The sequence below is a fragment of the Moschus berezovskii genome, chromosome 26 (assembly GCF_049115385.1).
Source record: "Moschus berezovskii isolate FMDL1 chromosome 26, NW_MosBer_1.0, whole genome shotgun sequence".
In the NCBI taxonomy this organism is placed as follows: domain Eukaryota; kingdom Metazoa; phylum Chordata; class Mammalia; order Artiodactyla; family Moschidae; genus Moschus; species Moschus berezovskii.
The window spans coordinates 2931374-2954981 of NC_142485.1; the positions used below are offsets into that span (position 1 = coordinate 2931374).

Genomic DNA, 23608 nt, shown 5'->3' on the forward strand with positions numbered 1-23608 from the left:
GGCAGGAGGGGTTCCCTCTTACCCCAGGAGGGCTCAGCCTTTTTATTCTGTTCAGGTTTGAATGAGAGCCACCCACGTTGGGTAAGGCAGTCTGCTTTACCAGCCAGGGCTGCAAATGTTAATATGATTCAAAAACCCCCTTGTGGGCGCACTCATAACAACATTTGAGCAAACGCCTGCCCCTCCCACCCAAGGCAAGGTGATACATAAAATTAGCTGTCACTGATGGTTTGCGTGACTAGAACAGTTTTATAGTATAAAATGCAGTGTAGTAATTCTGCAGCATCATGACAGAAGTGAATGAACTTCTGAAATTGCTAAATTAGGAATACCTTTCCCTCTTTCTGGAATTATTTACATTTGAAGTTGACATAGTACATGCTATTAAGAGTGATTGAGATATTGATAAACTTGACTATTCTTAGTGTTTAAATCATTCTTGTATAGAAATCCTGTGATGTAATGGGGAAAGTACTTTGATGAAAGAAGGGAGGTCAAATATTACATGTAGGACAGGGGTTGACCTTTTGCAGGTGTGGCAGCAGTGAGTTGCTAGGTTGCTGTGTTTTTTCTTCCTACATGTAGCGCTTATTTCTGGTCTTGGCTCGTGTTTAACATCAACTGCAGTTTGTGAATGTAAAAAACTAGTCTATTGTGTTAGCCTTTTAAGTTATAAAAGACTCATGTTGTTGAGGAAATGCCTGGATTCATTAAGAAAATGTTTTTCAATGTCCACATGTTCTTTGTATGTTTCACAATTTGTCTTTTATGACTGCAATTCTTTACTTAAAAACGATGCATTGGATATTCTTGTTGATAAGTATTCTGCATAGCTCTCATTTTTTTAATGATGCATATTGGAGAGTTAGTAAAGAAATTGAGTGGAGCTGTCTTGGCGTCCACTTTTTGAACAGTTGTAATAAGTGTTCCTAACTGCCCTCACTTATTCACTCTTACACAAATAGATGTTGATGATAACAGCTGGCTCGCATTGCGTGCTAGTCTGAACCTGGGCTTCCAGTGGGTTGTTTGATTTCATCCTCAGAATAACCTTGTGAGGCAGGTGTTGATGTTGCTGTCAGAAAGTTGGCGATGCGCGCCTCCTGTGTGCAGAGCTCTGTGCTAGGCAGGGGCTGCAGGGACTCAAGACTGACTTCCTTGGTACCCACAGGGAGGGGCTGCAGGGACTCAAGACTGACTTTCTTGGTACCCACGTTCCAGAGGAAAAGACTTGGGGGGCAGGCGGCAACAATTGCTCTCCATTTTTGAATGATCACAGTGAGAAAGGCTCTGAAAGAGACCTTGGTCTACTTTGAAAGTGTATCACATGGGGTGTGGGAAGAGGTGGTAGGGAAGAAATTTTCTTTGAAAAAACACTTCTGCAGCTAACTTGAACTGCAGAGTGGGGCAGGAGGGTTTTAGGCTGAGGAGCAGCATGCAGATGGAAGGTGCCAGAATAGATCCGCGTGACTAGGGTTCTGAGGCGTCTGGTGGAGGGGCTCAGACTGAGCCTGGCCTAGATCACACGGGGTCTTCCTGGGTTTGTGAAAGAGTTTGTTATTTTTCCTGAAAGCAGCGGGCAGCCGTTGAGTGTTTTGTTTGGAGGGGTCCCAAGAGGATTTGCTCTTTAAAAGGACACTTTGGCTGCTGTGTGGATGATGGGTTTGTAAAGTATGACATCTTCTGTTGCCTTATAAATTATCAGCAACCTTATTATCAACATCCCTATTATCAATCAGTTTGATAGATAGAGGCGCTTAAATTTCTTAAACAGAAACCAGACACTTAAAAAAGAAATCCCCAGTCACAGGACTGGGGGCGGGCGCTGAAAGGATGGCTTTCCAGAGAGGGAAGGGATGGTTCAAGGTCTAGACGTCGGAGAACTCCCATTTCCCTTTGTCATGGTGTCCAGAAGACTGAGTTTGCATTTGAAACAGAATATGTTGTCCGCGAGACCCAGATTCATTAAAAATCTGAACTGAGCTTTCAGTTCATAGTAACGCTTTCTTCTGTCCCCTCAGACCCCCACAGACCGCATGAGACAGGAAGGCACGTGAGGGGCTCACTGAAGGATCCAGAAGGCTTGGGAGGTGGGCGAGACACCACGTGGGGACTGCAAGCAGGGATGAGCCTAGTTTTGCTTTATTTTAGTTTTCCCGTTTCTTTGTTACTTACTTCACGATGCCAGTGGAAGGAAGGCGGCTGCCTGGCCTGTACGCGGGTTGGTAGTCGCAGCAGCTCCGTGACTTCAGGCGCTGGTCTCCTTGAGAAGCTCCTTCAGTACTTGCCTGCCTCCTCCCTGTTTGCCTAAGATACAGAGCGCAAGTTACAACCCAGTTCTTAGAATTGTAGTTCTGCAAAAAGCACACACTTTCTAATTTTTTTCTTTTCAATTTGTTTCAAGAAATGAACTTTTAAAATCTGAATATGAGAAAACTGTTCTGCTCTGAAGTAAGTTAAAAATAATTAACTGAAAATTTTTAGTATAAAATAATGAGAGGTTGGGCTTCCCTGGTGGTAAAGAATCTGCCTGCCAATGCAAGAGAAATGGGTTCAATCCCTGAGTCAGGAAGATTCCCCGGAGAAGGAAATGGCAATCCACTCCGGTGTCCTTGCCGGGGAAATCCTATGGACAGAGGAGCCTGGTGGGCTACAGTCCATGGGGGTCACAAGAGTTGGACAGACTTAGCGGCTGAACAGCAGCAAACAGCAGCAGCAACAAAGAGGTTACTTCCATTAGTGCCAGACTTCATTTTCCTTCTTTGAATCTTTTCATGACTCCGAAGGAAAAACAAAGTAGGAAGTTTATAAAAACACTGATGTATTTCGCGCTGCTTTCTGCCGTCTGCACGTATGAGTCTTGTGTCACAGGTGTCATAACATATGACACATATATGTGGGCCGTAACAGACTGGTCAGATGACCATGCTCCTTTTCCTTTGTGAGGTTAAACCTGAGTGTATTAAAGCTGTAAAATCGCAAGTAGGGAAAGTGGGCTGTGTTTTGAAGTAGTCTTTAATCATTGTGAAAAAAAGTAGAAAAATCTCTCAGGATATTATCGTGGGATACTATTTTACGTTGTGAGCATTTATATTTTTGTTGGTCTTTATTTCTAATCGTGACTGTGATTCGGGGATTATTTCATCATATAAACATTGATAAAAAGTTAATCATGGTATTAATACTGTAACAGAATAATTTTTTTGTATTGACCTAAAGAAGAAATAGAGAAGTTTTGTTCTTTTAAAATTCTTTTCAAAACAAAGCAAAATAAGGCTAAGCAGTTGCAGTGTCCTGGGAAAACAAAAGCTTTGGTGCACATGCTTCTGATAGTAGACACTGTGAACGTATTGTGTATGCTTCCTTAATAATGTCTGATGTTATCAAATTGATTAACTCAACATGGGGCCTAATCAGATTTAACTGTGGTTGGCAGCTGTACCCTAGAAGAATAGTAATACAGAAGGAGAATGAAATTAGCTTTTTAATCAGCTGTGTTAAATACAGAACTAAAAAATGTATCAAATGTGTTCATTATTTCACAGCAACGTGTGCAACTATTGTATTCACAACAGTAGCCTTCCCAATATCCTTCCCAATAAAATCCTGACTGATATTTTCAAAGATTGGCTACTGCCAAAAGCTGGATGTGCTAATTAGATTTTCATCTGATAATTGATAGTGTGGGTTTCAAGCATTTATGATTTCCTGTGGGCTTCAAAAGTCAACATTTGTATCCATATATTATATTTACTGTGTAAACCTCAGACTAGTCAACCCATCTAAGAACTAGAACCCAAACCACTGATGACTCTTCCTCGGAGAAACATAAATATTTCTCTGAGAAATTAGTCATTGTGAAAATAATTATTTTCCTTTTTGCTTTTAAAAATATAATCATAAAAAGTTAATAAATGATACGTAAGAAGGAGCCCTAAATTAAGGGGTTCTGGTTAATTCTGATTCTGCTGGTAACTGTAGCTTGAGCCGTGGAGTGTTTTGGACAGTGATTGAATGCTTTGTCAGGCCATTCAGGGCTCTACCATTTTGACCAGAACAGCAAAGATACCAGCTTCCTTGAAAACACTGTTTTGATGTGCTGAGATTCTCTCTTGAGAATAACAGTCATTAATTAAGCTTTAAGGACTAATTTTCAACTGTTGAGAAATAAGCATGACAAAAATAGTCTGAATTTCTAAATTGTGTAGCATGAAGTATATGCACAGAATCTTCTATTCTGCTAGGTGTGACATCCAGCTTTTAGTCAGTGTTCTAAAGCTATTGAGATAGTAAAACTGAGTCTTCAAATATTCCGCTGTCAAATGTTATCATCTGGAATTAAGGTAACAAAATAGCTGATAAGTGAGTGAAAAGATACACAGATCATGTAGGGCAATTTTCACCTCTGGGTTAGAGATCACTTTTCCAAATAAATGTGCATTAGTGCTCACTTCGGCAGCACATATACTACAGTTGGAACGACACAGAGAAGGTTAGCATGGCCCCTGCACCAGGATGACACGCAAATGCGTGAAGCGTTCCATATTTTTAGATCTAAATGTAAGACCAGAAACTATAAAAATCCTAGAGGAGAACATAGGCAAAACACTGTCCATATAAATGTACATTAAAGTGTTCTTAGATGCCTTGTATGTTAACACATGATCGTGTTAAATGCTTGTATGAGAAATACTGTATATTAAATTTCTCATGTTGCTTAAAATTTCTAACTTAATGAGTACAGTGTCACGACTAATTTTAATTCAGAGTTAAATATATTTAATTTAGGAAAAAGAAGCAATATTTGTCATTTAAAGAAGATTCAGTATCCCCAACAGGTCCCCATTGTGAGAGAACGTAAATTTTACGGGTTTGATAAGTCCCTGAATATGTTCAGTTGGATAACTTACTCAAATGTGATCGTGACTGTCATCTTGCAGGGGAGAGCGAGAGGAACAATATTTCGGGGTCAAGAGGGATTCTTTGAGGAGTTTTAATCCCCAGTCAGCAGGGGTTTATACTAAACATGTTTCACTGTCACCGTAGCTTGACTTTAATGTGTGTCTGGGACCTGTAGGCACACGGAAGCACTTGCTGAATTATATGTCTGTTTTCTAGGTGTAACTTCCGAAAGATACCAAGCGGTTGTTTAGCTGCACTAAATTATAAATAGTAATGAGATGATCAATAATAATTTATGAAATCTGAAACTAATTTAGAATAAAAGGAATGGATTTGTGGTAGAATTCAGCAATAAATTTTGCATAAATATACCATTAAAACCGTAATTGCCAAAATTCTAGCAGTATAGAACCAGACATAGCAATATTAAACATGATTTATGACTTATTGATAGTTTAAGCAGATATTCACACGTTCATTTTGTGACTTCTTTGGATCATGGAGTGATACATCATTCATTAGACTAAATTGTTACTTTTCAATGTTATTAGAATTTACATACACTTCGCCAGTCGGATCTTGGGTAAGTTTTTAAAGGTTGGAGGTAGGATAGAAACAAATTCATCATTTAATTTATTCTCTATTAAAAGCATGGTTTTAAGACAACTGCCATTTTAAAAAAAGAGTATTGTTCTTTACAGGCGATAAAGTGACGGATATGTTCTGTTCAGTCATTGAATTGTGATTTCAGGAAATGCTAACCCTCTCTCCTCAGGACCTCTTTCACCACTTGCTCACTGACGCTTAAAATCAGTTAGCAGTCAGCAGTGCGTTTCATTCACCTATTAGGAAGCCAGAAATGCAGATAAGTCTGGGAGAGAACACATATTTGAATTGTTGCTGTATTCAGACTGAAGTCATTAATACCAAATTCCTTTTCTGAGGTGGCAGTGGGATCGGATGGAGCTCCTATGGGATGGAACAGAGTGGGATAGGATGGGATCGGATGGCTCTCCTATTGGATGGAACGCAGTGGGATAGGATGGGATCGGATGGAGCTCCTATTGGATGGAATGCAGTGGGATAGGATGGAGCTCCTACAGGATGGAACGCGGTAGGATAGGATGGGATCGGATGGAGCTCCTATCAGATGGAACACAGTGGGATAGGGTGGGATCGGATGGAGCTCCTATCGGATGGAACGCAGTGGGATGGGATGGGTTAGGATGGAGCTCCTACAGGATGGAACACAGTGGGATAGGATGGGATTGGATGGAGCTCCTACAGGATGGAACGCAGTGAGATGGGATGGGTTAGGGTGGAGCTCCTACAGGATGGAACACACTGAATAGGATGGGATCGGATGGCTCTCCTATTGGATGGAACGCAGTGGGATAGGATGGGATCGGATGGAGCTCCTGTCGGATGGAACGCAGTGGGATAGGATGGGATCGGATGGAGCTCCTATCGGATGGAACGCAGTGGGATAGGGTGGGATCGGATGGAGCTCCTACAGGATGTACACAGTGGATCGGATGGGATAAGATAGAGCTCTTATCAGATGGAACGCAGTAGGATAGGGTGGGATCGGATGGAGCTCCTATCGGATGGAACGCAGTGGGATGGGATGGGTTAGGATGGAGCTCCTACAGGATGGAACACAGTGGATAGGATGGGATTGGATGGAGCTCCTGTAGGATGGAACGCAGTGGGATGGGATGGGTTAGGATGGAGCTCCTATCAGATGGGACGCAGTGGGATAGGATGGGTTAGAGTGGAGCTCCTACATGATGGAACACAATGGGATAGGATGGGATCGGATGGAACGCAGTGGGATGGGATGGGTTAGGATGGAGCTCTTAGCCGAGGGAGGCCCCGGGACCAAAGGCGTCTCCGTAACCTGTTCCACCTCGCCAGGGGCAGTCCCTGTGATTAAGTCCGTTTGTAACACGGCGCGCGGAGGTGTTTTGTTTTTTCCTTTTTTGACTCTCTTGTGCTGCACCGCGAGGGGAGTCTGTTCCAGGGAGAGTTTTGCAGTTTGCTCCAGGAATGCCGCGCCGCGCACACCCTGGCCCCCTCTCCCGTGGAGGGGCTGGGCGGGCCGGGACCCTCGGCGCGCTGCCGCTCGGGGCTCTGAGCCGCGCGGAGGGGCCAGCCGTGGGCGCGCGGCGTCTCAGGCCCTGCCTCGCTGCATCGCCTGCCCTTTCCCGTCTCGTTAGCTCCCGTCCAGTGTGGGGGTGCCGTTTCCTCGGGAAGCCGCCTGACCCACGGCAGCCCTGATGACCGGACCGTCTCCTTGGCTCGGAAGCGCAGCCCGCCCGGCGGAGCCCTCACGCACACTGCCTGGCTTGGCACCCTCGGCTTGGGCGCAGTAAATACTTGTTGAACCAAGGAGATGCAGCTTCTCTGCGTCTGCTTCTTATGCTCCTTTTCTGGTTTGACTGATTCTGTTACCTTCTCTCATTTTGCATTCAGAATTCCCGTAGAGAGCCTGGTGGATCAGTTACCATCTAGCCCGCAGTGAGCAGATTCCCACACCGGCTGTCTGCTCAGCTTCGGGTTTCTCTGCCGCTCACCCTCTGCTGGCTTGCTTTTGACTCGGGTTTGGAGTCCTGTTCTGATTGACTGTGGCTTGCGTGAATGGCTGGCCTGATCCCGCGTTTAAGCCATCAATCCCTCATGGGCAGGCAAGGATTACTGTGGTTGGCCACTGGTAGAGTGTGAATCGGGAAATGTATTTTATCTTCTAAACATGCTATTTATTTATACATTAACAAGAAACATTAGTTTTTATGGGGGATATATTATATGGAAAACATGTATTATGATGGTTGGATTTAAAACTTCTAATGAAAAATGTATTTTTGTCTAGAGGAAGAACTGAATATTTCATTTTTAAGTATATTTGCTTATATCCACTTACAGCTACTTACATCCATATTATATTGTAGGTATACCTGTATATCCACACTTAGGTAAATCTACTTATAACCATCATGTCTTCCTAATATTAAAAATTACAATTGTGGTCCATCATTTATAGAACTAAACACTTCATGAAAATAGCATCAGTTTTTCTTAAATTTTCTATAATTTATTTTTAATCATAAGAATAAATAACCAGAAAATCTTGTGAGTAGAAAACTGTTCTTTCAACTATACTTCAAAAAAATAAAATAAATTTAAGAGAAGCTGTTTCTGAAAATTCGGTTAACAGTAACATGTTTATTAAATCCCTTAGAAATCTATGAAATACAGAGTAGTTTGAATTATTTTTACTACGCCAGACTTTCAGAAGTAGGTTTACTGTTTACTAATAAAGTACTCCACTTACTGAGTACTTCCTTTATTTTAGATGTAGTGTTAATTTGGTCTTCAAAATGATCCTGGAAGCATAGAGGAATTACCTGATTTTGCAGATAAAGCTCAGGATGTGGTCACTTGTTCTCATAGCTTTGTAACCAGCAAAGAAGAAACAGCAGAGACTCAAACCCATCTCCATCTTATTCCTTTCTTCTGTGCTGCGTGAAGTATCTCCTGTCCTGTACAGATTGCTCCACTGCCGTGAATGAAATTTTTTAAAAAATATATCACTGTAGAAGCCTCTGAAAAATTACTTATTACATTGCCCCTTACAATATTTCACCCAGGGTCTTCCGTCATCCCAGTATAGCTGGCCATGGATGAATGTTCATTGTAATGAATTAAGTATGACCATTACTCACAGGCATACCTTCTAATGTAATTATGTATCAGCATCTATCCTATTGTGAGCAATTTTCTTTGCTTTTCTCCCACCATGCTTTGATATAAGCAAAAGCACACACATAAATTCATAAAATTCTCCTGTTGATAGGTGATAAATTATGGGGCTTTTTATAGGAGATAATACCCCACAGAGTTTGAAATCACTTTATCTAAGTTGTAAATAAAATTTGCTTTGTATACTTAGCAGTAATTCTGTATTTGATCATCCCAAGCCTTGTATTCTGCAGCGTGAAATTTAGAGTTTTATTCCTCCTTCAGGATTAAAATTCTATTTTTATATGCCAACACGTGATTTAAAAACTAGAGTGAAGTTAAAAAGTGGAGTCAGTGTATTGTTAAAGTAGTGAATATGAAAATAACTAGGTTCAGCTTTTATTCTTCATATTCCATAATCATTTATAGAAGCCTCAGTTTTTAAAAAATGAAATAGTGAATTAATTTGCTAATGAGCTAGGTTAGTTTGCAGGGGTGAGATTTAGATCTGTAAGGTAGTGACGTTAGTGTATTAGAATAGGCAGAACTTGGGGCTAAAATTCATGCTTTCTCATATTAAATGGTAGCCACATGATTCCAGAAGGGAGTCTAAACTGTCACGATAGTTTAAAAAAAAAGGCTGTTTTTTTGGTCATTAAAACTCTTATGTCAAGAGAATCCAATAAATGCCACCCTCCTCTGTCCACTCTTGAGAATGCGGATAATAGGGGATGGGTCCACACTGCCCCGAGGCAACCAGTATATGTTTATAATGCGGATAATAGGGGATGGGTCCACACTGCCCCGAGGCAACCAGTATGTGTTTATTTGTCTTTCTTTCTAGAAAGTTGAAGCTGTTTTTGTAGATAAAACTCAGGCTTTGGAAAGGGTCACTTGCTCTCAAAATTTGTAACTAGCAAGGGGGGAGAGCTGAGATGTGAACACACCTTCATCTTCTGCCAAAGCACCTGCTCTTTCCCCGTATCGTCTGACAAATCTTACAGATCTGCACGATTTCACGGCCTTAGACCAGTGGTTCTCCAGGTGTGGTCTCCGGACCGGCAGCATCAGTGTCCCCTGGGGCCCTGTTAGGAGGGCAGGTTATCAGGCCCCCCCCATAGCCCCTGAAACAGAAACTCGGGGTGCGGCCAGCACCCTGTTTCAGCAGGCCCTCCTGGTAAGTAGGCCAGAAGTTCAAGAATCACAGCCCAAGGTATCTTTGCAATTGGAACCCTTAAGAACACAGATAAGAGGGGCTGGGTACAGTGTAGGGTAATTTGTCCTTGGAGCAGTGTTAGGAATAAACCTGTTCTGTGACTGATTGATTGTAATTCAGGTACAGTCTGAATTAATAATACTGTATTTCAGCTCCAATTCCCAGTAAGGGAAATTTTTAAAAAGCAATCCAAATAGTAAGTTTGATCAAAATTTGGTTTACTTGGTTTGCTATTTTTTAAAAGTAGCCATTAGTCATAATGTTTCTATTTTAGACTTAACCATATTGATTGAATTAGAATTTGGGTAAGAACTACATAATATTTATGTATTATGAAGCATAAATATAAACAATTTTTTACATTAAAGAGAAGTTACAGTATTTAATTTTAATAAAATATATGTAATTTAAAAATTATGTCTTATTGGCTTTACATGTGCTAATAAAATATTTGGACATTTTATCAAGAAATTTTGTTAAAATAGCGTAAGGTGATTTCATTATTTCCCAACAAGTGCTTCAGTAAAGAATCTTTGAACTGATTGGATATTTGATGATATGAAGACATTATTATTTGTGTTTGTATGTGTAAGAGAGGAGATGATACTTTGGGTCTGTTCAGTAGGGGGCATGTTTGGTTTTAAAGATAAGGTGTAATTTCACCTGTAACTACTTCAGTATGTATCTGGGATTTGCTGTAAAATAACCGGAGTGGGGGTGATGAGGATTAATCCATGGGGGCAGGACAGAAACATGGTCAGTCGTGAACTGATCATCGTTGAAGCTGAAGACGGGGGTTATGGTCTGAATGTTCGTGTGTGTCCCCCACCTGCCTGCCAGTTCACGTGTTGAAATCCTAACGCCTGACATGAAGAATCAGGAGGAAGGGCTTCTGGGAGGGGCTTCAGTCGTGAGGGTGGAGGTGTCACGAACGGGGTTAGTGATCATGAAAGTCGGCCAGGGTCGGAACGGGGTTAGTGATCATGAATGTCCCACAGGGCCCCCACGGCCCTTCCACCCACCCCGCAGGGCATAGTCGCTGCCCAGTGACTCTGGTTCTCACCAGAATGCTGACACCCGGGTGCCTTGCTCTTGGACTTCCCAGCATCCAGAACTGTGATGAGTTAGCTTCTGTTGTTTGTAAGCCACCCAGTCTTCCTGAAGGGACTAAGGGAAGCCTGAAAGTCTGCTAGTGACCTCCTGTAATGTAAAATTGGAAAGAAAAAAGCCCAACTTTGACACTGGCTCAGCAGCCTTCCCACACAGTGAGAGTTTGTTGCTTTGATTGACTTTCTCAGAACACAGATGCTATTATAATGTTAATAGAAATTTTTTTCTGAGCAAAAAGCAGTTTTACACTTTGCCACTTCCAGGTATAATTTTTCAAATGTGATGTGTGAATAGAAATTAACCAAAGCAAATCAGGTTGAAAAATTAATAAATGCTAATAAATATGTCACTTTAAAATACCATTTGATGCTGCCATAAGTGATAAAACACAGGATCCATTTCCAGACCCGATGTTTAAAATGGCCTTTTGTGATTATGTGTACATTTCTCCCTTTATTATATATTTAAATACATACATTAGCTGAAGATGGTGTTATTTTCAGTGTTTCCTATTTAGTTTTATTAGTATTTCTTTCTAATAGAAGTACTTCCTATTAGTATTTCTTACTGTTTAGTTAAACTTACATTATTGCAGTTAAGACTTCCAGGAGATAAAACTAATACATTCTACAGGAAATCAGTCCTGAATATTCATTGGAAGGACTGATGCTGAAGCTGAAGCTCCAGTACTTTGGCCACCTGATGTGAAGAACTGTCTCATTGGAAAAGACCCTGATGCTGGGAATGATTGAAGGCAGGAGGAGAAGGGGACGACAGAGGATGAGATGGTTGGGTAGCATCAGCGTCTCAATGGACATAAGTTTGAACAAACTCCGGGAGATAGTGAAGGACAGGGAAGCCTGGCATTCCGCTGTTCATGGGGTTGCAAAGAGTCAAACACGACCTAACTGAACAACAAAGTTATGAAACTGTAAAGAAATGGCAGGTGCCACTGACATTACAATTAAAGCCTTTTATTATCGAATTGCAGTAAATTGTTTTAGTTAAAATTTCTACTTTAGGGACATAATAGTTCTCTAAAAGTGATTTTTCTTAATGTGATAAGAAGTTTTTCCTTAAGATACAATTATACTTTTTGCATAAAGATGATTGATAGACTTTAATTTCTCTTGTGTGTGTATTCAAAATTGACTAAAGAGAATTCAGTTGAAATATTTCTAAAGGAAAATTTGAGTTCACAAAAGGGTGAATGTAAAAGACATTTCAAGTCAGTTAAATTACTCGTGAAAGGTGGGTTTTAGAAAACATGCATGAGAGTTATTTGTCACAGCAAAATTCAAATATGGGTTTCCTCCGCTGAGCAGATTGGGACCTACCGGGCAGTAGCTGATGTGTCTGGTTAGGTCAGGACGTAAGTGAGAGAGTATTTAATTTAGATTGTGGGCCTGTTCTTGACTCTGTTCAGGACACGTGGGGTCCATGGCCTGGAACTGTTTCTCACATTGAAGAGCTTGTTAAAAATGCAGATTTTGTTTCCAGTAGGTCTGAAATGGGACTAAGACACTGCATTCCTGGTGATTTCAGGGCAGGTCTGAAGACTGCTCTACAGGAAAGGACAGGGTGATCATTGTTGTGATTTAGTACTGGAATCTCTGTGAAATATGGGCTTTAAAATAATTTTCTCAGGCTTGCAGAATACTGTTGGCTTACAATTGCTGCTTGCCTCTGAAGGATTTTTGCTGGTTGGATACAAATGCCCCTTGAGGTGGATACATAGTTGATCAAGCTGGGAGGCCTTTGTGAGTTAGGGAAAGATGCCTGGACTCTGCACGGCAGCCTGGAACCTGAGCCCTCACTGGCTCCCTGGACTGACTGACATGCTTTGTAGAACACAGACTTGCAGGTTAGTCTGGTGATTCTGCCTTGTTTGACCTGAGTACAAAGTTACAGAACAGTATGCAAAGCCGTGTAAAAATGATTATTACATTCTATGATAATATATGTAATTACATATTACACACCAGTGATAATAAAGTCAACTGTTCAGAAAGTATAATAAGCAAAGCAAGAAGTCTTATCTTTTCATGTGTTGTAATAGTAGGCTTTTCCTTTACCATTTTGGTATACTTGCTTTAAAAGTTAGTATTGTGGTATGCACCGCAGGTAAACCAGAATGTGGAGTACATAGTCGTATATAAGCAACATACTGCTGACCATGTTCACTCAGACAGCAGCTGCCTCCGCAGATCTGCAGTGTCGGGAGGTGATTCTCAAATAAATGGTCAGGCAAAATGAGAAAAACAAGGTAGTGTAGTGAGGCTCTAGTACTTGTGGTTATTTATGGGGCTGTTCCTCTTTGCTGTCTCTGCTGCTGGAGTCGGCCTCTTGGTGACACGGTGCTGGAAATGCAGCGGAAAGCTGCCTCAGTTCCTGGCGGTTCCTCGGTTCCTCAGTTTTTTTGGAAAAGGGAGAAACAGCTTCTCTTCCTGGAGGAGTACCGAGGCTGAGACTGGTCGCGTTTGGAATGAGAAGAAAGGGTCGCGTTGTTCACTTCGCTCGCCTCTCAGAGGCCCTCTTGCCCGTCTCCTGAGTGTCCCGAGCCCCACCAGCGCTTCGTGGCGGGCGGTCACGCAGACTCCCCTGTCCTGGGAGCAGCCCAGCCTTCCGAGCTCCTCGGAGGAGCCTGGTGGCCCAGCCCTCGCTCTGCTCTCGCTGCCTGCATAGCTCTGACGAAGCCTCAACAAAGCTCTGCAACCTGTTTGTACCTCTTCGGAGTCATATTTAAAACCGGGATAATAGTTCCCCCCTGGTGTGGTGCTTGCGTGAGCGGTGAACACCTGGCACGGTGCCAGGCACCTAATAAGCACTCAGCTGCTTTATTGTCCTCACTGTTGGGTGATTTCAGTTGTGTGGGAAGGAGCAGAACAGATGAAATAAAACAGGATTAAATACAAGTTCACATTCCTACCCCAATCCTGCTTCAGTCCCTCTATGTTTGACCTGCTTTCCAGGTAATTCCTTCATTTAAGACATTGCCCTGTGTCACGTTGAATACATTATTCTAAAGATCCTCTCGCAGTGAACTTCATCTTGAACCTGATCCAGCCCTCAGATTGATTCTGGGTTCTCACACGCATGGAAGGGCAGAGATATGAAATCGTTCCTTTTGTCTAACGCTGTATCTCTCGAGCCTAACATAGCACCTTCAGTGTGGGGTCAGACCTCAGAGTTTCATGAGATAACATAGTCTTTTTAAAAAGATTGAGAGCAAACATTTGTTCTAGGTCTGTTAGAGAGATCTTAGTGGTGAATTCACAAAAATACAAGAAATAAATCATCTGTGAGTATTCTTCCCACAGCTTGTTAAAAAAAAAAAGTCAAATGACTTTAGAAGTCATACAATAATGATTCTTTTGAATAAGAAACATAGTTTTTAGGCAGGGAGGATGCTCATAAGCGTAATCTATAAAGTAGAAGCATTTTTTTTACCTTGAATAATTTACTAGGTCACTGAATAAAAATGCTAAGAAACTAATAGTTCCACAATAATTGTGCCATGATCTTAATTCTGAGTGAGGCGTTTTCAACTGCATGTTAGTAGAAGAAAAAACTTAAATGTCCTTGGTAAGACATTATTCACAGCATAAAGAGAGGTATAAAGCAGGTCTTACTGAGTCATAATGAGTAAATCAGTGTCTGGTAAAACTAGGAAAAATACTAGTATTTAGTATATGCTTTTTCCTGATGTAATTTGTATGTGTGGTCAGCTGATTTTAAAATAGTAGACTATTTGACATAGGTTTATTGATGAGAAACTGATTTTTCAATTGGGATGATGAAATCATCCTTGATGATGAAATCAATTCCTTGATTATAATCTTACTCTACCAGATAAGAAAAGATAATCAAGAAAGACTTTTCTGATTTCCTTTGCTCTTTATCATCTGTCTGTTCAGTTCATAATATAGGGGTTTTGTTGTATCTTTTTATTTCATCATTATTTCTTCTAAAGATATTCTATTCAAGTATGTTATAGCTTAACTATAGCAAGGCAGGTAACTATTGCCTCAGTCTAAAAGGCTCTTGCTCCTTGGCAGAAAAGCTATGACCAACCTAGACAGCATATTAAAAAGCAGAGACATAGTTTGCCAACAAAGGTCTGACTAGTCAAAGCTAGGGTTTTTCTAGTAGTTACGTATGGATATGAGAGTTGGACTGTAAAGAAAATTGAGCACTAAAGAATTGATGCTTTTGAACTGTGGTGCTGGAGAAGACTCTTGAGAGTCCCTTGGACTGCAAGGAGATCCAACCAGTCCATCCTAAAAGAAATCAGTCCTGAATATTCACTGGAAGGACTGATGCTAAAGCTGAAACTCCAATACTTTGGCCACCTGATGGCAAGAACTGACTCATTGGAAAAGACCCTGATGCTGGGAAAGATTGAAGGCAGGAGGAGAAGGGGACGACAGAGGATGAGATGGTTGGATGGCATCACCGACTCAATGCACTTGGGTTTGAGCAAGCTCTGGGAGTTGGTAATGGACAGGGAGGTCTGGCGTCCATGGGGTCTCAGAGAGTCAGACAGGACTGAACAACTGAACTGAATGGACTGACAAAGCTACTCTGTGAAGTCAGCTACTCTACTGAATACAGAAACTTCCTTGTTTGCTTCTGCCTGAGACTGAGTCTAGAGCCACTTCTCACAGCTTCCTGTTCTTACTCTTTTGTACTCAGATGTATATGAATATCTGCAGTTAAAAATCATTGCATAAACCTTTTACACGTGATGTCCGTCTCTCTGTTGTTAGTGTCATCTCCCCTTTCTCTGGTCCTTTTAAAATTCACTCGCTGTGGGATGAATCCTGCAGAGCAGCTGAATCTCTTCTCACAGGCTCAGTGCCTCCTCCTTGCTGAATTCCAGTGTCTGCTTCGGCTCAGTGAGGTCATCTCCTCCCTTGATTTCTGCAGTTCTGTGCTTATCTCTGAAACATCTTTCTTGGTCCCTTTGCTGGTTTCCTTTCATGCCCCAAAGTCTTTTTCTGAAGCTGAGGTTCTAATCCTCCACTTGTATCTCTTTGAAGGCTGCAGATTCCCTCACAGAGGTCTCTGTTAGTGTTGTGAAGGAGTGAATGGTCCGCGTTAGGGCCAAGTGATGAGAAAGCAGATCCCGTCCAGCGGGAACACTGCTGTTGGCTTCCTTTCATGTGGGGAAAAAAGGAGTTTGCAGTAATCAGACCTTCCAGTTCAGGAAAGTGTGAGGACTCTAAACCTTTATATGAAATATTACAGATTTTGAATGTTGGCAGTTAGTTGAAGTTCAGGAATACCCAAGGGAGAGGGAGTTGACGTGCTATGCTGGTTGGAAAGGCTTCCATGTTGTGCTAGTGGTAAAGAACCTGCCTGCAATGCAGGAGACGTATAGAGACGTGTGTTCGATCCCTGGGTCAGGAAGATGCCTGGAGGAGGAAATGGCAACCCACTCCAGTATTCTGGCCTGGAGAACCCCGTGGACAGCAGAGCCTGGTGAGCTGCAGTCCACGGGGTCGCAGAGAGGCCGACATGACTGAGTGACTTAGGCACATGCGTGCTGGTTGGAAAGGGTGTTTGTAGCTGGCACGCTGCACAGCCCTTGGGTGTGTAGCCTACGGTATAATATGCGCCACTGGACTACTGTGAGCAGTGGTTTTAGAGAGTGCCTTCCAGCTGTATTTCACAGCAAGTGCATACCTTGTAATTTATTACATGAATATGGTTTGGGGGTGACAGAAAAGGTTGCTGGAGATGGGAAATAAATGTCCCCTGCCACAACTATTTCTTTCTACTTCTACTATTTCTTCTACTGCCCATTCTACCTCTTTTTTTTTTTTAATCCAGTAGTTCTGATTAGGTAGGAACCTACTAAATGTGTTTCTCTTTCAGATTCTCAGAGACCCTATAATCTTATCCTTACCTTACCAAACTATATTTCCCACTAGGATAGAGGGAAAGAAATATGTCACTCTTCTGCCACAAGTATTTCTTTCCTCTCTCTGTTTTTTTTTTTTTTAACCGCAGTCCAAGCAAACATGACTGTGGACCTCCAACCTGTGACCCCTGCTCTGAATCTTGGGGAGCTCATGTATTCTCATAGCTTCAAACATTTCTAAATAGAAGGTGGAAAACTTAAACTTGGGTTCCTTTTCAGGTTTTAGCTGGTGGCCTGGGAGTTGCAGTTCTTTGTCCATCTGTTGGCTGAACTTTGAAAAGGAGGCAAGCACTTGTCTAGCCCAAAATGATGGAGTCACTCAGCTCAAGAGCCTTTCTACTCTGAAAATATCCGACTCTCTGATTCTCAGTCTTTGCTGCCTGACCTCTCTCACACTCCGTCTCATGTGAAGTTTCTTTGGGACTTCTGGGCCATTTTGATACTTCAGTGTTTCTATTCTTAACCAGTTTAAAATTATCATGTCTCGAATTGAACTCGCTTTTCTTCCCAATCTAGTTCTTTTTTATTTCCTTGACCTAATCGTTTTCCTGATAATTCATACTTCTGAGAAGTTGCTGATTCATGTCCATCCATACAGCAGGCCTCTGGCCCAGGAATGCCTGAGACCCTGCAGCCTGCATTTGCTCTGTAGTATCTCCGTGACTGGCTCCTCATATCCACAACGAGCCCTCCAGCCATTCCGAGTCAACTGTCAACTGTCAACAAAACTTTGCCCATTCTACTTCTTTTTTCAAAAAATCCAGAGTGTCTGATTAGGTGGGAACCTACCAAATATGTTTCTCTTTCAGATTCTCAGAGACTATAATCTTATCCTTACCTTGGAGAAGGAAATGGCAACCCACTCCAGTACCAAACTGTATTTCCCACTAGGATAGTTACTACTACAAATTAGTGTTGTTGTTGTTCAGTTGCTAAGTCATGTCTAACTCAACGCGGTACCAAGGACTGCAGCACACCAGGCTTCCTTGTCCTTCATTATCTCCCTGCACTTGGTCAGACTCATGTCCTTCAAGTTGGTGATGCCATCCAACCATCTCATCCTCTGTCGTCCCCTTCTCCTCCCACCTTCAGTCTTTCCCAGCATCAGGGTCACTGCCATTGAGTCGGCTCTTCATATCAGGTGGCCAAAGTATTGGAGCTTCAGCATCAACATCAGTCCTTCCAATGAATATTCAGGACTCATCTCCTTTAGGATTGACTGGTTGGATCTCCTTGCAGTCCAAGGGACGCTTGAGTCTTCTCTAGCAGCACAGTTCGAAAACATAGATTCTTCGGCGCTCAGCCTTCTTTTTAGTCCAACTCTCACATCCATACAAGACCACTGGAAAAACCGTAGCTTCGAGTAGATGGACCTTTGTTGGCAGAGTGATGTCTCTGCTTTTTAATATGTCTAGGTTGGTCGTAACTTTCCTTCCAAGGAGCAAGCGTCTTTTAATTTCATGGCTGCAATCAGCATCCGCAGTGATTTTGGAGCCCAAGAAAACGAAGTCTGTCACTGTTGCCATTGTTTCCCCATCTATTTGCCATGAAGTGATGGGACTGGGTGCCATGATCTTTGTTTTTTGAATGTTGAGCTTTAAGCCAGCTTTTTCACTCTCCTCTTTCACTTTCATCAAGAGGCTCTTTAGTTCCTCTTGGCTTTCTTCTATTAGGGTGATATCATCTGCATATCTGAGGTTGTTGATATTTCTCCCAGCATTGTTGATTCCAGCTTGTGATTAAACCAGCCCTACATTCTGCTTGCATATGGGCTTCCCAGGTGGCACTAGTGGTAAAGACCCCATTTGCTAGTGCAGGAGATTTAAGAGACCTTGGTTCAATCCCTGGGTGGGCAGGGATTGAAGGGCACTGGAGATTGAATCTCCTGGATTGAATCTCCTGGAGAAGGGCAGGGCATCCCACTCAAGTATTCTTGCCTGGAGAATTCTACAGACAGAGGAGCCTGGCAGGCTATAGTCCTTAGGGTCATGAAAGAGTCAGACATTACAGAAGTGACTTAGCACACACACATGCACTCTGCACATAAGTTAAATAAGCAGGGTGACAGTATACAGCCTTGACATATTCCTTTCCCTATTTTCAACCAATCCATTTTTCCATATCTGGTTCTAACTCTTGTTTCTTGACCTGAATATAGTTTTCTGAGGAGGCAGGTAAGGTGGTCTGGTATTCCCATCTCTAAGAATCTTCCACAGTTTGTTGTGATCTATAGTCAAAGGCTTTAGCATAGTCAATGAAGCAGAAGTAGATGTTTTTGCAGAATTCCTTTTCTTTCTCTACAATCCAACAGATGTTGGCAACTTGATCTCTGGTTCTTCTGCCTTTTCTAAGTCCAGCTTGTACATCTGGAAGATCTCAGTTCATGTACTGTTAAAGCTTGAGATTTTGAGCATGACCTTGCTAGCATATGAAATGAGTGCAATTCCACAGTAGTTTGAACATTCTTTGACCGTATCCTTCTATGAGATTGCAATGAAAATTGACCTTTTCCAGTCCTGTGACCATTGCTGAGATTTCCAAATTTGCTGGCATATTGAGTGCAGCACTTTCACAGCATCATCTTTTAGGATTTTAAATAGCTCAGCTGGAATTCCATCACCTCCACTAACTTTGTTTGTAGTGATGCTTCCTAAGGTCCACTTGACTTCACACCCCAGAGTGTCTGACTCTAGGTGAGTGAACACCCCATTGTCGTTACCTGGGTCATTAAGACGTTTTTTGTATAGTTCCTCCCTTGTGTGTATTTTTGCCGCCTCTTCTTAATTTCTTGTTTATGTTAGGTCCTTGCCATTTCTGCCCTTCATTGTGTCCTTCTTTGGATGAAATGGCCCCTTGATGTCTCCCTTTTTGGGAGGTGCTTTATTACTGGTTGTGTCTTCTGTCCATGTTATTTTCTTTTCCTCTTCTAGCAACCCCCTCCCCCGCCCCAGTCTTAATAGCCCAATTTCATGCTTTCCAGAAATTTTCTCTGGGGAAGGTTTTTTTCCCTTTTATGTTGGTTTCAGAACCAGCACATTAAACACACACAGAGAGACACATTTTTAAACTCTTAACTTTTATTTGTATTGCCATCCGATAAAGAAGGAAGTGCAATTTATTTCTTATTATTAGGTACACATTTCCATATTTAATTCAGCCTCAGAAGTCATGCAGTGTGTTTCTTTCTAACTGAGAAACATTGCCCTTAGGTGACGAGGAAGGTTTGAAGTATAATCTGTATGGTAGATCCATCATCTGCATAAATGTGGGGTGATGCCTTTCCAGTGACTAGTGTAGCATTTTAAATCTACAGAATTACTGTTCTTCTCAGACTCCAGACACTGGGAATAAAATAGAAGTAAGTTAGTCAACCAGGGTCACAACAGCTTATTCCCAGAGCTGGAAGCAGAACTGAGTACCCTAGTCTGCCGCCGCCTGTGGAGGGACAGTGGCCCCTGTTGGCCCTCGAGAGCCCCGTGATGCCCCTCACGGGCATTTCCAGCCCTGCTGTTCTTGCCACATTCCGGCCAGTATGGTGGGTATGCTCTTAGTCTTACCTGATCTCCCGCCGTTGAATACAATCCTGTGAGCTGGTCTAGCCAGGGCACTGGGTTTATTGCCACCTCTACTCCGAAAGGGTCTCCTTATCTTTGTCCCTTGGCTGTGGAGCAGTATCGTTTCTACTGCTCAGCAGTTAATACTGCCCTCTCTGGAAGATTTGGCATTTTATATTGAGTGTAGGGCGTATTTGACTTCACCGTTTACTTAAGGACAAAACTGACCTTGGACACGTCAGAGATAGAACCACTTTGACATTGAGGCGAAAGGGTTGAATCTTTTCAGACACAGATACTTGGGGTCGACCTTAGAGACACAGAGGCCTGTAAAGTTTTGACACTCAAAGCCCACTGTTTGAGGCCACCTTACAAATCAGCAGTTCTAAAGTATACTTTTGTCTCAGGACGTTACAGTCATAAAAATTTTTGGATTATATCTGTCGATATTTGCTGAATTAGGAATTTAAACACATTTAAAATGCACTTAATTTTTTAAAAGAGCAATAGTAAACTCATTCTATGTTAACATAGATTTTATGAGAAATATGTTAATTTAAACATATTCTAAAGAAAAAAAAAATCCCTTGAAGAACAGCATTATTTCACATCTTTGCAAATGTCTTTAACATCTGACTTACTAGACCACAGCTGAATTCTGGTTTTGTAGTCTGTTGTGTTCTTGCCTGGAGAATCCCAGACACGGGTGAGCCTGGTGGGCTGCCGTCTATGGGGTCACACAGAGTCGGACACGACTGAAGTGACTTAGCAGCAGCAGCAGCAGCAGCAGTCTGTTGTTATATGTTGTTTCATTTGAAGGATATGAAGAAAATCCTCACACACATACATAGTTGGAAAAAGGAAGAAGGCTTTAACAGAGTGGGTATTCTTCTTTGATCATATACCAAAAGTTGAAAAACAGTGACTTTTATACATTAATTGCTGTGTAGACTCTAGCCCACAGCAGTGAACTCTTCATGCGATGCTGCTGCAGTAAAAGCCACTGATTGTCTGACACTGTGCGTGCATTTGTTCCCTTACTCACTGGTTGTATGTTGTGTGCACACACATTTAATCTCCGCTATTTTCTTGTATTTTCAACAATCCTTTTACCCATGAGTGATTTTTTGACATGAATTTTGGTCCTTTGGGCATTACTGAGACTCTTGCAGACTTTCCAAATGTTGATAATTTGATTATGTAGTATCAACAACTATCCGTTCTCTAACATCACTGCTGACCACATCACCAGTGACCACAGCAGGAGAATTGTTTAAGTATTGGCAGCAGATGTGGTTTCCAAAATTCTGATTTTTTTGCTGGGAAGGTCAAATTTTATTATTGGCGACCAGGACTTTAAGCTGATTTTCTTGATATGACAGGCTCATTCAGTTTCTTTCAGATAATACCTGCTGTATTCCCAAGTCTGAATTAACATGATTTATCAGTCAGCCATTCTTTCAAGGAAGAATGGTGCTCCATGGAAAAAGGAGCTAATCCAGGTTGCAGCTCTACTGATACACAAGTGCTTTGCTTCAATACAGCCGTCATATTAGGTATGCAGTAGAAAGTTATGCATGTTCAAGGGCAATATTTAATACTTCTGATGGTTTTTATTGCTTTAACAAGAACGAACGGAGCTGATTTGTTTTTCTTTTTTTACCTGCAGGTAGTACAGTTTGGTGCCATTGTTTAGATTTTGAGATTAGGCACCAACAGTTTACCTGCTGTTGTGTTTGCATCCTTGTTATTAACGTCAATGCAGCGAAAAAAGGCAAATGCAGTCTCAGTATCATTATGAGCTAGTTTTGACTTCATTGGCCCGCTAAAAGTGTCTCCGAGATGTTCAGAAGTCTGTGGACCACACTTTGAGAACTGCCTTTACATCTCTTGTAGGAGACAGTATTTAATGTTTTCTTTTCTTTTGACATATAAAATATAACCATTCTTTTATCTTGCTCATTTCCTTTACTTCGCTATTCTCTAAGAACACTACTGTGAAAACCTTTGTCATGTTCTAACCCTAGGGCTTTGTTACTAGTTTGTTCAAAAGCTAATACTATCATATTAGTAATTGTGCTTGGATGAGCCTTCAGAAATTAATGGTAGATGAAAACCAGAAGAGACTGAAAACAGCATTTAGAAGAACTTATACTGGAAACCCGCCTAGCCACTGAGGGAGTTAAAGTTTTAAGTATTTTTCATTTTACTGAAATAATAACGATTGAGGATCAGCTGCTTTGTGTGCCCAAGTCTAATTCCATAGCTGTCTGTTCTGTTATCCTCAGCGTGTCATTTGAGCTTTCTATGCCTCCACTCCCTTAACAGCTATTAATTCTGGGATGTATGTTGGAGAATGGAAGTGGACTTCCATGGACGGAGGCACAGTCCTTTCCTTAAACCCCCAACAATGTAAGAGTTTTTCCTTAAACCCCTTTCCACACCCCCACCCCTGGCCCAGGACATGTATTCATGTATTTTCAGAAATGAATGATGTCTGTCTGAATGTTAAATGTCTATCAGAGAAGGTAAAAATGTCCTGGTTCAGATTATAGGTATCAATAAGACTCCAATCAAAACACATCAAAGAGGTGAATAAGTCTTCTAGGTACAGTCCTTCCTTCTTTGCTGCAAATGTCCCTGTTGCTCAGCGTCTCTGATTTCTGATTTGTGGCCAGACAGGTCCGTATATACTCTCTCCACTTTGCCACTCCTGGTTGAGTTTCTTACGGCACCGCCATTCCATCTGGAAGGACAAGCAGTGAGCCAGGGGACACTGCAGAGCAAGGGCCGCCAGCCAGCCATGGACGCTGGGTTCTCAGCCCTGCTCCACTGCGCGTGCTCGTGTGTGGGAGTTCTGACTGTTTTCCATGAATCCAGATACTCTACAGATACAGGTTATTAAATTTTAAATGTTAGCTTTTAGATAGTCTTTAAACTAGATTCTATTATTAAACATTAATTCATCAAGAAAATTAAGCACGTCTTAATTATTTGACTTAACTAAGGAAAACCGACACTTTTTCAGTGCATTTGTGGGAATTCTTTTGTTTAATAAAGACGTGATAAGCATTGAAATGCCGGAAAAGCAGCTGAGAAGCAGAGAAGGTAGCAGTGGTGCTCATATTTGATTACATTTGTCCTGTAAGACATGTAACA

At 41.8% G+C, this 23608-nt stretch overlaps 1 protein-coding gene and 1 non-coding gene across 3 annotated transcripts in view; both read left to right on the forward strand.

The window, feature by feature from the left end:
• Window positions 1-23608, forward strand: part of LOC129549462 (ubiquitin-conjugating enzyme E2 E2) — a 361063-nt gene that overhangs the window by 63503 nt on the left and 273952 nt on the right. The window lies entirely within an intron of this gene.
• Window positions 4444-4550, forward strand: LOC129549472 (U6 spliceosomal RNA). The gene has a single exon (XR_008684573.2). It is a non-coding gene; the product is annotated as a U6 spliceosomal RNA (small nuclear RNA).